General features: G+C 39.0%; 1 long non-coding RNA gene across 2 annotated transcripts; it reads right to left on the bottom strand.

Annotated features, from left to right (window-relative positions):
• Positions 1-5,791: 5,791 nt before the first annotated feature.
• Positions 5,792-7,296, bottom strand: LOC133148821 (uncharacterized). Of its 2 annotated transcripts, XR_009712867.1 has the most exons (4): positions 6,821-7,296; positions 6,417-6,594; positions 6,144-6,305; positions 5,792-5,872 (listed from the first exon to the last, which is right to left on the bottom strand). It is a non-coding gene; the product is annotated as an uncharacterized LOC133148821 (long non-coding RNA). The 2 variants fall into 2 exon arrangements; XR_009712866.1 differs by lacking the exon at positions 6,821-7,296 and having other exon boundaries at positions 6,417-6,774.
• Between the last annotated feature and the right edge of the window lie 6,734 nt (positions 7,297-14,030).

Here is a 14,030-nt window from a genome sequence, read left to right as displayed (position 1 = left end):
ATAAATAACCCTGTTAACAAATTTCTTGTTGTCTGTTGTTAATTGAAATATTTTAGAATATGGGTCATTCTATTAATGATTAATACTAAATCACTGATTCAGCATTTAAATTGTACAGTGAGAAACTCAATTTACAATGATTACCTGGTACCTACTGTTACTGCATTGCCATATACAATACCGTTCATTTGTTTGTACAGTAAATAAACCAGTTATTTAAAGGCAACTGAAAGCGCGGTATTTCATTGATATTTATTCTGCAGTTAAGCAACTAATACTGTAAATGCAAATAAAATCAGTTTTTAATTTTTTAGTATACAGTTAAAACATCTAACTGTAAATAAAACTGAAATCACAGTATTTAAATGTTATTTTGTATACAGTTAAACAACTAATACTGTAAACGCAACTGGAATCACAGTATTTAATTGTTATTTAGCATACAGTTAAAACATCTAATACTATAAATCCAACTGAAATCACAGTATTTAACTGTTATTTAGTCCACAGTTAAAACATCTAATACTGTAAATACAGCCAAAATCACAGTATTTAACTGGTTTTTGCTTTACAGTAAATACAATAATACTGTAAATAGGGAATACAGTATATCTACTGTAAAACGTCTTTACAGTAAGTTACTGGTTACTAGCTGCCAGTTAATTACTGTAAATTTCTCGGAATATATAAACTCGGCACTCTAAAGCACCCGAGAGCGTTTTTTTCGATGCCAACCTAACCAGAGTGACGGGAGCGGCACAATTCAGAAAAAGTGCTCAGCTCGCCGAGAAAATGCGATTTAAGCAATAAAATTAAAAATGCTTATTAAACATAAACCAAACGTTGGAGGTGGTCATTTCTTCAAGCGCAGTGAATAACTCGGCACTCTAAAGCACCCGAGAGCGTTTTTTTCGATGCCAACCTAACCAGAGTGACGGGAGCGGCACAATTCAGAAAAAGCGCTCAGCTCGCCGAGAAAATGCGATTTAAGCAATAAAATTAAAAATGCTTATTAAACATAAACCAAACGTTGGAGGTGGTCATTTCTTCACGCGCAGTGAATAACTCGGCACTCTAAAGCACCCGAGAGCGTTTTTTTCGATGCCAACCTAACCAGAGTGACGGGAGCGGCACAATTCAGAAAAAGCGCTCAGCTCGCCGAGAAAATGCGATTTAAGCAATAAAATTAAAAATGCTTATAAAACATAAACCAAACGTTGGAGGTGGTCATTTCTTCATGCGCAGTGATAAACTCGGCACTCTAAAGCACCCGAGAGCGTTTTTTTCGATGCCAACCTAACCAGAGTGACGGGAGCGGCACAATTCAGAAAAAGCGCTCAGCTCGCCGAGAAAATGCGATTTAAGCAATAAAATTAAAAATGCTTATTAAACATAAACCAAACGTTGGAGGTGGTCATTTCTTAATGCGCAGTGAATAACTCGGCACTCTAAAGCACCCGAGAGCGTTTTTTTCGATGCCAACCTAACCAGAGTGACGGGAGCGGCACAATTCAGAAAAAGCGCTCAGCTCGCCGAGAAAATGCGATTTAAGCAATAAAATTAAAAATGCTTATAAAACATAAACCAAACGTTGGAGGTGGTCATTTCTTCATGCGCAGTGAATAACTCGGCACTCTAAAGCACCCGAGAGCGTTTTTTTCGATGCCAACCTAACCAGAGTGACGGGAGCGGCACAATTCAGAAAAAGCGCTCAGCTCGCCGAGAAAATGCGATTTAAGCAATAAAATTAAAAATGCTTATTAAACATAAACCAAACGTTGGAGGTGGTCATTTCTTCATGCGCAGTGAATAACTCGGCACTCTAAAGCACCCGAGAGCGTTTTTTTCGATGCCAACCTAACCAGAGTGACGGGAGCGGCACAATTCAGAAAAAGCGCTCAGCTCGCCGAGAAAATGCGATTTAAGCAATAAAATTAAAAATGCTTATAAAACATAAACCAAACGTTGGAGGTGGTCATTTCTTCATGCGCAGTGATAAACTCGGCACTCTAAAGCACCCGAGAGCGTTTTTTTCGATGCCAACCTAACCAGAGTGACGGGAGCGGCACAATTCAGAAAAAGTGCTCAGCTCGCCGAGAAAATGCGATTTAAGCAATAAAATTAAAAATGCTTATAAAACATAAACCAAACGTTGGAGGTGGTCATTTCTTCATGCGCAGTGAATAACTCGGCACTCTAAAGCACCCGAGAGCGTTTTTTTCGATGCCAACCTAACCAGAGTGACGGGAGCGGCACAATTCAGAAAAAGTGCTCAGCTCGCCGAGAAAATGCGATTTAAGCAATAAAATTAAAAATGCTTATAAAACATAAACCAAACGTTGGAGGTGGTCATTTCTTAATGCGCAGTAATAAACTCGGCACTCTAGAGCACCCGAGAGCGTTTTTTTCGATGCCAACCTAACCAGAGTGACGGGAGCGGCACAATTCAGAAAAAGTGCTCAGCTCGCCGAGAAAATGCGATTTAAGCAATAAAATTAAAAATGCTTATAAAACATAAACCAAACGTTGGAAGTGGTCATTTCTTCATGCGCAGTGATAAACTCGGCACTCTAAAGCACCCGAGAGCGTTTTTTTCGATGCCAACCTAACCAGAGTTACGGGAGCGGCACAATTCAGAAAAAGCGCTCAGCTCGCCGAGAAAATGCGATTTAAGCAATAAAATTAAAAATGCTTATAAAACATAAACCAAACGTTGGAGGTGGTCATTTCTTCATGCGCAGTGATAAACTCGGCACTCTAAAGCACCCGAGAGCGTTTTTTTCGATGCCAACCTAACCAGAGTGACGGGAGCGGCACAATTCAGAAAAAGTGCTCAGCTCGCCGAGAAAATGCGATTTAAGCAATAAAATTAAAAATGCTTATAAAACATAAACCAAACGTTGGAGGTGGTCATTTCTTCATGCGCAGTGAATAACTCGGCACTCTAAAGCACCCGAGAGCGTTTTTTTCGATGCCAACCTAACCAGAGTGACGGGAGCGGCACAATTCAGAAAAAGTGCTCAGCTCGCCGAGAAAATGCGATTTAAGCAATAAAATTAAAAATGCTTATAAAACATAAACCAAACGTTGGAGGTGGTCATTTCTTAATGCGCAGTAATAAACTCGGCACTCTAAAGCACCCGTGAGCGTTTTTTTCGATGCCAACCTAACCAGAGTGACGGGCGCGGCACAATTCAGAAAAAGTGCTCAGCTCGCCGAGAAAATGCGATTTAAGCAATAAAATTAAAAATGCTTATAAAACATAAACCAAACGTTGGAGGTGGTCATTTCTTAATGCGCAGTAATAAACTCGGCACTCTAAAGCACCCGTGAGCGTTTTTTTCGATGCCAACCTAACCAGAGTGACGGGCGCGGCACAATTCAGAAAAAGTGCTCAGCTCGCCGAGAAAATGCGATTTAAGCAATAAAATTAAAAATGCTTATAAAACATAAACCAAACGTTGGAGGTGGTCATTTCTTCATGCGCAGTGATAAAGTCGGCACTCTAAAGCACCCGAGAGCGTTTTTTTCGATGCCAACCTAACCAGAGTGACAGGAGCGGCACAATTCAGAAAAAGTGCTCAGCTCGCCGAGAAAATGCGATTTAAGCAATAAAATTAAAAATGCTTATTAAACATAAACCAAACGTTGGAGGTGGTCATTTCTTCATGCGCAGTGATAAACTCGGCACTCTAAAGCACCCGAGAGCGTTTTTTTCGATGCCAACCTAACCAGAGTGACGGGAGCGGCACAATTCAGAAAAAGTGCTCAGCTCGCCGAGAAAATGCGATTTAAGCAATAAAATTAAAAATGCTTATAAAACATAAACCAAACGTTGGAGGTGGTCATTTCTTAATGCGTAGTAATAAACTCGGCACTCTAAAGCACCCGAGAGCGTTTTTTTCGATGCCAACCTAACCAGAGTGACGGGAGCGGCACAATTCAGAAAAAGTGCTCAGCTCGCCGAGAAAATGCGATTTAAGCAATAAAATTAAAAATGCTTATTAAACATAAACCAAACGTTGGAGGTGGTCATTTCTTCATGCGCAGTGAATAACTCGGCACTCTAAAGCACCCGAGAGCGTTTTTTTCGATGCCAACCTAACCAGAGTGACGGGAGCGGCACAATTCAGAAAAAGCGCTCAGCTCGCCGAGAAAATGCGATTTAAGCAATAAAATTAAAAATGCTTATAAAACATAAACCAAACGTTGGAGGTGGTCATTTCTTCATGCGCAGTGATAAACTCGGCACTCTAAAGCACCCGAGAGCGTTTTTTTCGATGCCAACCTAACCAGAGTGACGGGAGCGGCACAATTCAGAAAAAGCGCTCAGCTCGCCGAGAAAATGCGATTTAAGCAATAAAATTAAAAATGCTTATTAAACATAAACCAAACGTTGGAGGTGGTCATTTCTTCATGCGCAGTGAATAACTCGGCACTCTAAAGCACCCGATAGCGTTTTTTTCGATGCCAACCTAACCAGAGTGACGGGAGCGGCACAATTCAGAAAAAGTGCTCAGCTCGCCGAGAAAATGCGATTTAAGCAATAAAATTAAAAATGCTTATAAAACATAAACCAAACGTTGGAGGTGGTCATTTCTTAATGCGCAGTAATAAACTCGGCACTCTAAAGCACCCGAGAGCGTTTTTTTCGATGCCAACCTAACCAGAGTGACGGGAGCGGCACAATTCAGAAAAAGTGCTCAGCTCGCCGAGAAAATGCGATTTAAGCAATAAAATTAAAAATGCTTATAAAACATAAACCAAACGTTGGAGGTGGTCATTTCTTAATGCGCAGTAATAAACTCGGCACTCTAAAGCACCCGAGAGCGTTTTTTTCGATGCCAACCTAACCAGAGTGACGGGAGCGGCACAATTCAGAAAAAGTGCTCAGCTCGCCGAGAAAATGCGATTTAAGCAATAAAATTAAAAATGCTTATTAAACATAAACCAAACGTTGGAGGTGGTCATTTCTTCATGCGCAGTGAATAACTCGGCACTCTAAAGCACCCGATAGCGTTTTTTTCGATGCCAACCTAACCAGAGTGACGGGAGCGGCACAATTCAGAAAAAGTGCTCAGCTCGCCGAGAAAATGCGCTGTAAAAAAATTTCCGAGAAATTTACAGCAATTAACTGGCAGCTAGTAACCAGTAACTTACTGTAAAGACGTTTTACAGTAGATATACTGTATTCCCTATTTACAGTATTTTTGTATTTACTGTAAAGCAAAAACCAGTTAAATACTGTGATTTTGGCTGTATTTACAGTATTAGATGTTTTAACTGTGGACTAAATAACAGTTAAATACTGTGATTTCAGTTGGATTTATAGTATTAGATGTTTTAACTGTATGCTAAATAACAATTAAATACTGTGATTCCAGTTGCGTTTACAGTATTAGTTGTTTAACTGTATACAAAATAACATTTAAATACTGTGATTTCAGTTTTATTTACAGTTAGATGTTTTAACTGTATACTAAAAAATTAAAAACTGATTTTATTTGCATTTACAGTATTAGTTGCTTAACTGCAGAATAAATATCAATGAAATACCGCGCTTTCAGTTGCCTTTAAATAACTGGTTTATTTACTGTACAAACAAATGAACGGTATTGTATATGGCAATGCAGTAACAGTAGGTACCAGGTAATCATTGTAAATTGAGTTTCTCACTGTACAATTTAAATGCTGAATCAGTGATTTAGTATTAATCATTAATAGAATGACCCATATTCTAAAAATTTCAATTAACAACAGACAACAAGAAATTTGTTAACAGGGTTATTTATTTTTTTTGTGAACAGGAACATAAAGCACATTACCAAACCTTTTAGACAAAACTTCCTTGGGCTTGGACAAAACAGGAGCCCTGAAATTAAAGAAGAAAATACATTAAGATGATGGTGATGTCGTTGTCATGTCAAGATACTTGTTCCTGATAGGAAGTGTGTCACATGGCTGCAGGAACACTCATGCAATTAGCAAGGTTGGAGTTATATTATTAGTAGGGATGTAACGATTACTCATGAGATGATTAAAAATCGATTTGAATATGTCGCAAGTTAGATCGGAGAGAAAATAAATCTCTGCATTGAAACAGCTGATATGCAAATTAGTTGTGACCCTTATCTGAACCTCACCTGTATCTAGTCAGTTAGCCTCCATGAAGTGAAGCCTTCATGAACTCCATGATGAAGGAGATCACATGGGGGTTCATGTATCAAGTCTTTCTCCTCACCACTCTCCCAGTCTTCCGGCTCATCTGCTCCTTGGCACTGCACTTGGTGGAGTCAGGATTAATCCTGACCAAAAACATATGAAATGAGTTAGAGGTTGAGACAATTGCAATTATCAAAGAGATATAGAAAATGCCAGTGGGAATAAAGTTAATTTATAATTTTATCGGTTAATACCTCTGAATAAATTCCAAAGTTGTGCAGGTTTCCACCTGATACTCTAGGTTGAAAACATAGTAACAGGCGAAGAGAGTGGCCAAGACAGTGGTGAAGTCAGCCACGTGAGCAGCAGGTGGGATTATGACCCTCCCCTCGATCGACAGCATCCATTTTTTTGCAGTCAGGATTGTCTCTCCTTAAAGTCAGACATAACAAAAATCATATTTCACAGCAGTCCATTTTATAAATGATCTGGTTCACATGAATGACTGTAAAAACAGGGCAGGGAGCATACATATCTTACAAGCTGTACATAAAACAGATAAAAGGAGCATATATAGTAACTGATGGCAAGCAAACTGATTACTACTTGTGTATTACTATTTTATTTTATTACTTATAGTGATAGTAGTCCTACTTACCGAGTTTCTGGACGTCGCGACGTGTGCTTGGTGGTGCTGCCTCCCGAAGGAAAACGCATACGGAGGCGGAGAAGGTGAAGAAAAAAAGAAAGGCGGGAAAATACTCTTGCGCAGCATAAAAATATAAAATAACGACACAGTAACGACCATCGTACTGTCGCAGCAAGTACTACATGTATATATATACATATATCATTTTGTGGCTTCAGTAAGTTTAAAAAAAAGACAATCTGGTCAGTTAAAGTTACTGCTATCACAAGCTAGCTAACAGTTAACGTTACCAGTAGCTAGCTCTGTCTGCCCTCTCTCTCGCGATCGAAAAACAGCGCTCTCTCGGTGCCGTTTTCGCAGCCAAAGTGAAACAAATGAACGCAGACGACGCAAACACATAGAAACACAACAAAAAAACACACAATACAAGACAAGGTCTTATAAGAAAAGTTGTTGTCGGAGCCAGAGATGCAAGCGCTGTGATCGCGATTTGTCCCCTTTACTTTGACCTGATTGGCCATTCAAAGCAGGACCGTTGAACACACTCGATCCTCATTGGATAAATTCATGTCAGCCCATGTCACCCCATACCCGCCAGTGAAAAAGAAAACGGAAAAAAACTAATGCTAGGAATAAAAAAAATGCCATGGTAAGTCATTATGACATAATGATTATTAAAGTCATAATTTTTATATGATATTTATATGATAATTATTGATTTCATTATGATATACATATATATATATATATATATATATATATATATATATATATATATATATATATATATATATATATATATATATATATATATATATATATATATATCAAAGTCAAAACCTTAAAGTCAAAGTCAGCTTTATTGTCAATCTCTCCTCATGTCACAACACACAAAGAGAGCGAAATGACGTTTTGTCTATCCCACGGTGACGAGACACATAACACGATAGACATACAAGTACGCGACACAATATAAAAACAAGGCAAACATTCAAACAATCAATAGTAAGAGTGATGAATAAATAATAAATAAACAGATAATATATATATATATATATATATATATATATATATATATATATATATATATATATATATATATATATATATATATATATATATATATATATATATATATAAATAAAAATCTGTTAATATAAATTCTCAATGTTCATTCATCAACGACATTGACAATAAAAATACAGTAGCTTACGTTTCTATTTACAGTATAATACTGGCTATTGTGATTTTTCTTACAGTAATGCTTCAACTACTGTGTTTTCCACTGTAATACTTATACTACTGTGATTTTGTCGTGTTTACACTGTCTAACTGTAACAATTACAGCGACTTACTGTAAAGATCATACACAGTAAGGTTACTGTGTTTAATACAGTGATTAACTGTAGATATCACAGCCATTTTTAACAAACCAAACGTTGGAGGTGGTCATTTCTTAATGCGCAGTAATAAACTCGGCACTCTAAAGCACCCGAGAGCGTTTTTTTCGATGCCAACCTAACCAGAGTGACGGGAGCGGCACAATTCAGAAAAAGTGCTCAGCTCGCCGAGAAAATGCGATTTAAGCAATAAAATTAAAAATGCTTATAAAACATAAACCAAACGTTGGAGGTGGTCATTTCTTAATGCGCAGTAATAAACTCGGCACTCTAAAGCACCCGAGAGCGTTTTTTTCGATGCCAACCTAACCAGAGTGACGGGAGCGGCACAATTCAGAAAAAGCGCTCAGCTCGCCGAGAAAATGCGATTTAAGCAATAAAATTAAAAATGCTTATAAAACATAAACCAAACGTTGGAGGTGGTCATTTCTTCGTGCGCAGTGAATAACTCGGCACTCTAAAGCACCCGAGAGCGTTTTTTTCGATGCCAACCTAACCAGAGTGACGGGAGCGGCACAATTCAGAAAAAGTGCTCAGCTCGCCGAGAAAATGCGATTTAAGCAATAAAATTAAAAATGCTTATAAAACATAAACCAAACGTTGGAGGTGGTCATTTCTTAATGCGTAGTAATAAACTCGGCACTCTAAAGCACCCGAGAGCGTTTTTTTCGATGCCAACCTAACCAGAGTGACGGGAGCGGCACAATTCAGAAAAAGTGCTCAGCTCGCCGAGAAAATGCGATTTAAGCAATAAAATTAAAAATGCTTATTAAACATAAACCAAACGTTGGAGGTGGTCATTTCTTCAAGCGCAGTGAATAACTCGGCACTCTAAAGCACCCGAGAGCGTTTTTTTCGATGCCAACCTAACCAGAGTGACGGGAGCGGCACAATTCAGAAAAAGCGCTCAGCTCGCCGAGAAAATGCGATTTAAGCAATAAAATTAAAAATGCTTATTAAACATAAACCAAACGTTGGAGGTGGTCATTTCTTCATGCGCAGTGAATAACTCGGCACTCTAAAGCACCCGAGAGCGTTTTTTTCGATGCCAACCTAACCAGAGTGACGGGAGCGGCACAATTCAGAAAAAGCGCTCAGCTCGCCGAGAAAATGCGATTTAAGCAATAAAATTAAAAATGCTTATAAAACATAAACCAAACGTTGGAGGTGGTCATTTCTTCATGCGCAGTGATAAACTCGGCACTCTAAAGCACCCGAGAGCGTTTTTTTCGATGCCAACCTAACCAGAGTGACGGGAGCGGCACAATTCAGAAAAAGCGCTCAGCTCGCCGAGAAAATGCGATTTAAGCAATAAAATTAAAAATGCTTATTAAACATAAACCAAACGTTGGAGGTGGTCATTTCTTAATGCGCAGTGAATAACTCGGCACTCTAAAGCACCCGAGAGCGTTTTTTTCGATGCCAACCTAACCAGAGTGACGGGAGCGGCACAATTCAGAAAAAGCGCTCAGCTCGCCGAGAAAATGCGATTTAAGCAATAAAATTAAAAATGCTTATAAAACATAAACCAAACGTTGGAGGTGGTCATTTCTTCATGCGCAGTGAATAACTCGGCACTCTAAAGCACCCGAGAGCGTTTTTTTCGATGCCAACCTAACCAGAGTGACGGGAGCGGCACAATTCAGAAAAAGCGCTCAGCTCGCCGAGAAAATGCGATTTAAGCAATAAAATTAAAAATGCTTATTAAACATAAACCAAACGTTGGAGGTGGTCATTTCTTCATGCGCAGTGAATAACTCGGCACTCTAAAGCACCCGAGAGCGTTTTTTTCGATGCCAACCTAACCAGAGTGACGGGAGCGGCACAATTCAGAAAAAGCGCTCAGCTCGCCGAGAAAATGCGATTTAAGCAATAAAATTAAAAATGCTTATAAAACATAAACCAAACGTTGGAGGTGGTCATTTCTTCATGCGCAGTGATAAACTCGGCACTCTAAAGCACCCGAGAGCGTTTTTTTCGATGCCAACCTAACCAGAGTGACGGGAGCGGCACAATTCAGAAAAAGTGCTCAGCTCGCCGAGAAAATGCGATTTAAGCAATAAAATTAAAAATGCTTATAAAACATAAACCAAACGTTGGAGGTGGTCATTTCTTCATGCGCAGTGAATAACTCGGCACTCTAAAGCACCCGAGAGCGTTTTTTTCGATGCCAACCTAACCAGAGTGACGGGAGCGGCACAATTCAGAAAAAGTGCTCAGCTCGCCGAGAAAATGCGATTTAAGCAATAAAATTAAAAATGCTTATAAAACATAAACCAAACGTTGGAGGTGGTCATTTCTTAATGCGCAGTAATAAACTCGGCACTCTAGAGCACCCGAGAGCGTTTTTTTCGATGCCAACCTAACCAGAGTGACGGGAGCGGCACAATTCAGAAAAAGTGCTCAGCTCGCCGAGAAAATGCGATTTAAGCAATAAAATTAAAAATGCTTATAAAACATAAACCAAACGTTGGAAGTGGTCATTTCTTCATGCGCAGTGATAAACTCGGCACTCTAAAGCACCCGAGAGCGTTTTTTTCGATGCCAACCTAACCAGAGTTACGGGAGCGGCACAATTCAGAAAAAGCGCTCAGCTCGCCGAGAAAATGCGATTTAAGCAATAAAATTAAAAATGCTTATAAAACATAAACCAAACGTTGGAGGTGGTCATTTCTTCATGCGCAGTGATAAACTCGGCACTCTAAAGCACCCGAGAGCGTTTTTTTCGATGCCAACCTAACCAGAGTGACGGGAGCGGCACAATTCAGAAAAAGTGCTCAGCTCGCCGAGAAAATGCGATTTAAGCAATAAAATTAAAAATGCTTATAAAACATAAACCAAACGTTGGAGGTGGTCATTTCTTCATGCGCAGTGAATAACTCGGCACTCTAAAGCACCCGAGAGCGTTTTTTTCGATGCCAACCTAACCAGAGTGACGGGAGCGGCACAATTCAGAAAAAGTGCTCAGCTCGCCGAGAAAATGCGATTTAAGCAATAAAATTAAAAATGCTTATAAAACATAAACCAAACGTTGGAGGTGGTCATTTCTTAATGCGCAGTAATAAACTCGGCACTCTAAAGCACCCGTGAGCGTTTTTTTCGATGCCAACCTAACCAGAGTGACGGGCGCGGCACAATTCAGAAAAAGTGCTCAGCTCGCCGAGAAAATGCGATTTAAGAAATAAAATTAAAAATGCTTATAAAACATAAACCAAACGTTGGAGGTGGTCATTTCTTAATGCGCAGTAATAAACTCGGCACTCTAAAGCACCCGTGAGCGTTTTTTTCGATGCCAACCTAACCAGAGTGACGGGCGCGGCACAATTCAGAAAAAGTGCTCAGCTCGCCGAGAAAATGCGATTTAAGCAATAAAATTAAAAATGCTTATAAAACATAAACCAAACGTTGGAGGTGGTCATTTCTTCATGCGCAGTGATAAAGTCGGCACTCTAAAGCACCCGAGAGCGTTTTTTTCGATGCCAACCTATAACCAGAGTGACAGGAGCGGCACAATTCAGAAAAAGTGCTCAGCTCGCCGAGAAAATGCGATTTAAGCAATAAAATTAAAAATGCTTATTAAACATAAACCAAACGTTGGAGGTGGTCATTTCTTCATGCGCAGTGATAAACTCGGCACTCTAAAGCACCCGAGAGCGTTTTTTTCGATGCCAACCTAACCAGAGTGACGGGAGCGGCACAATTCAGAAAAAGTGCTCAGCTCGCCGAGAAAATGCGATTTAAGCAATAAAATTAAAAATGCTTATAAAACATAAACCAAACGTTGGAGGTGGTCATTTCTTAATGCGCAGTAATAAACTCGGCACTCTAAAGCACCCGAGAGCGTTTTTTTCGATGCCAACCTAACCAGAGTGACGGGAGCGGCACAATTCAGAAAAAGTGCTCAGCTCGCCGAGAAAATGCGATTTAAGCAATAAAATTAAAAATGCTTATTAAACATAAACCAAACGTTGGAGGTGGTCATTTCTTCATGCGCAGTGAATAACTCGGCACTCTAAAGCACCCGAAAGCGTTTTTTTCGATGCCAACCTAACCAGAGTGACGGGAGCGGCACAATTCAGAAAAAGCGCTCAGCTCGCCGAGAAAATGCGATTTAAGCAATAAAATTAAAAATGCTTATAAAACATAAACCAAACGTTGGAGGTGGTCATTTCTTAATGCGCAGTAATAAACTCGGCACTCTAAAGCACCCGAGAGCGTTTTTTTCGATGCCAACCTAACCAGAGTGACGGGAGCGGCACAATTCAGAAAAAGTGCTCAGCTCGCCGAGAAAATGCGATTTAAGCAATAAAATTAAAAATGCTTATTAAACATAAACCAAACGTTGGAGGTGGTCATTTCTTCATGCGCAGTGAATAACTCGGCACTCTAAAGCACCCGAAAGCGTTTTTTTCGATGCCAACCTAACCAGAGTGACGGGAGCGGCACAATTCAGAAAAAGCGCTCAGCTCGCCGAGAAAATGCGATTTAAGCAATAAAATTAAAAATGCTTATAAAACATAAACCAAACGTTGGAGGTGGTCATTTCTTAATGCGCAGTAATAAACTCGGCACTCTAAAGCACCCGAGAGCGTTTTTTTCGATGCCAACCTAACCAGAGTGACGGGAGCGGCACAATTCAGAAAAAGTGCTCAGCTCGCCGAGAAAATGCGATTTAAGCAATAAAATTAAAAATGCTTATAAAACATAAACCAAACGTTGGAGGTGGTCATTTCTTAATGCGCAGTAATAAACTCGGCACTCTAAAGCACCCGAGAGCGTTTTTTTCGATGCCAACCTAACCAGAGTGACGGGAGCGGCACAATTCAGAAAAAGTGCTCAGCTCGCCGAGAAAATGCGATTTAAGCAATAAAATTAAAAATGCTTATTAAACATAAACCAAACGTTGGAGGTGGTCATTTCTTCATGCGCAGTGAATAACTCGGCACTCTAAAGCACCCGATAGCGTTTTTTTCGATGCCAACCTAACCAGAGTGACGGGAGCGGCACAATTCAGAAAAAGTGCTCAGCTCGCCGAGAAAATGCGATTTGTAAAAAAATTTCCGAGAAATTTACAGTAATTAACTGGCAGCTAGTAACCAGTAACTTACTGTAAAGACGTTTTACAGTAGATATACTGTATTCCCTATTTACAGTATTATTGTATTTACTGTAAAGCAAAAACCAGTTAAATACTGTGATTTTGGCTGTATTTACAGTATTAGATGTTTTAACTGTGGACTAAATAACAGTTAAATACTGTGATTTCAGTTGGATTTATAGTATTAGATGTTTTAACTGTATGCTAAATAACAATTAAATACTGTGATTCCAGTTGCGTTTACAGTATTAGTTGTTTAACTGTATACAAAATAACATTTAAATACTGTGATTTCAGTTTTATTTACAGTTAGATGTTTTAACTGTATACTAAAAAATTAAAAACTGATTTTATTTGCATTTACAGTATTAGTTGCTTAACTGCAGAATAAATATCAATGAAATACCGCGCTTTCAGTTGCCTTTAAATAACTGGTTTATTTACTGTACAAACAAATGAACGGTATTGTATATGGCAATGCAGTAACAGTAGGTACCAGGTAATCATTGTAAATTGAGTTTCTCACTGTACAATTTAAATGCTGAATCAGTGATTTAGTATTAATCATTAATAGAATGACCCATATTCTAAAATATTTCAATTAACAACAGACAACAAGAAATTTGTTAACAGGGTTATTTATTTTTTTTGTGAACAGGAACATAAAGCACATTACCAAACCTTTTAGACAAAACTTCCTTGGGCTTGGACAAAACAGGAG

Source organism: Syngnathus typhle, unplaced genomic scaffold (assembly GCF_033458585.1).
Source record: "Syngnathus typhle isolate RoL2023-S1 ecotype Sweden unplaced genomic scaffold, RoL_Styp_1.0 HiC_scaffold_167, whole genome shotgun sequence".
Classification (NCBI taxonomy): domain Eukaryota; kingdom Metazoa; phylum Chordata; class Actinopteri; order Syngnathiformes; family Syngnathidae; genus Syngnathus; species Syngnathus typhle.
The sequence above is the reverse complement of the archived record's forward strand: the minus strand, read 5'-3'. Positions and strand labels throughout refer to the sequence as shown.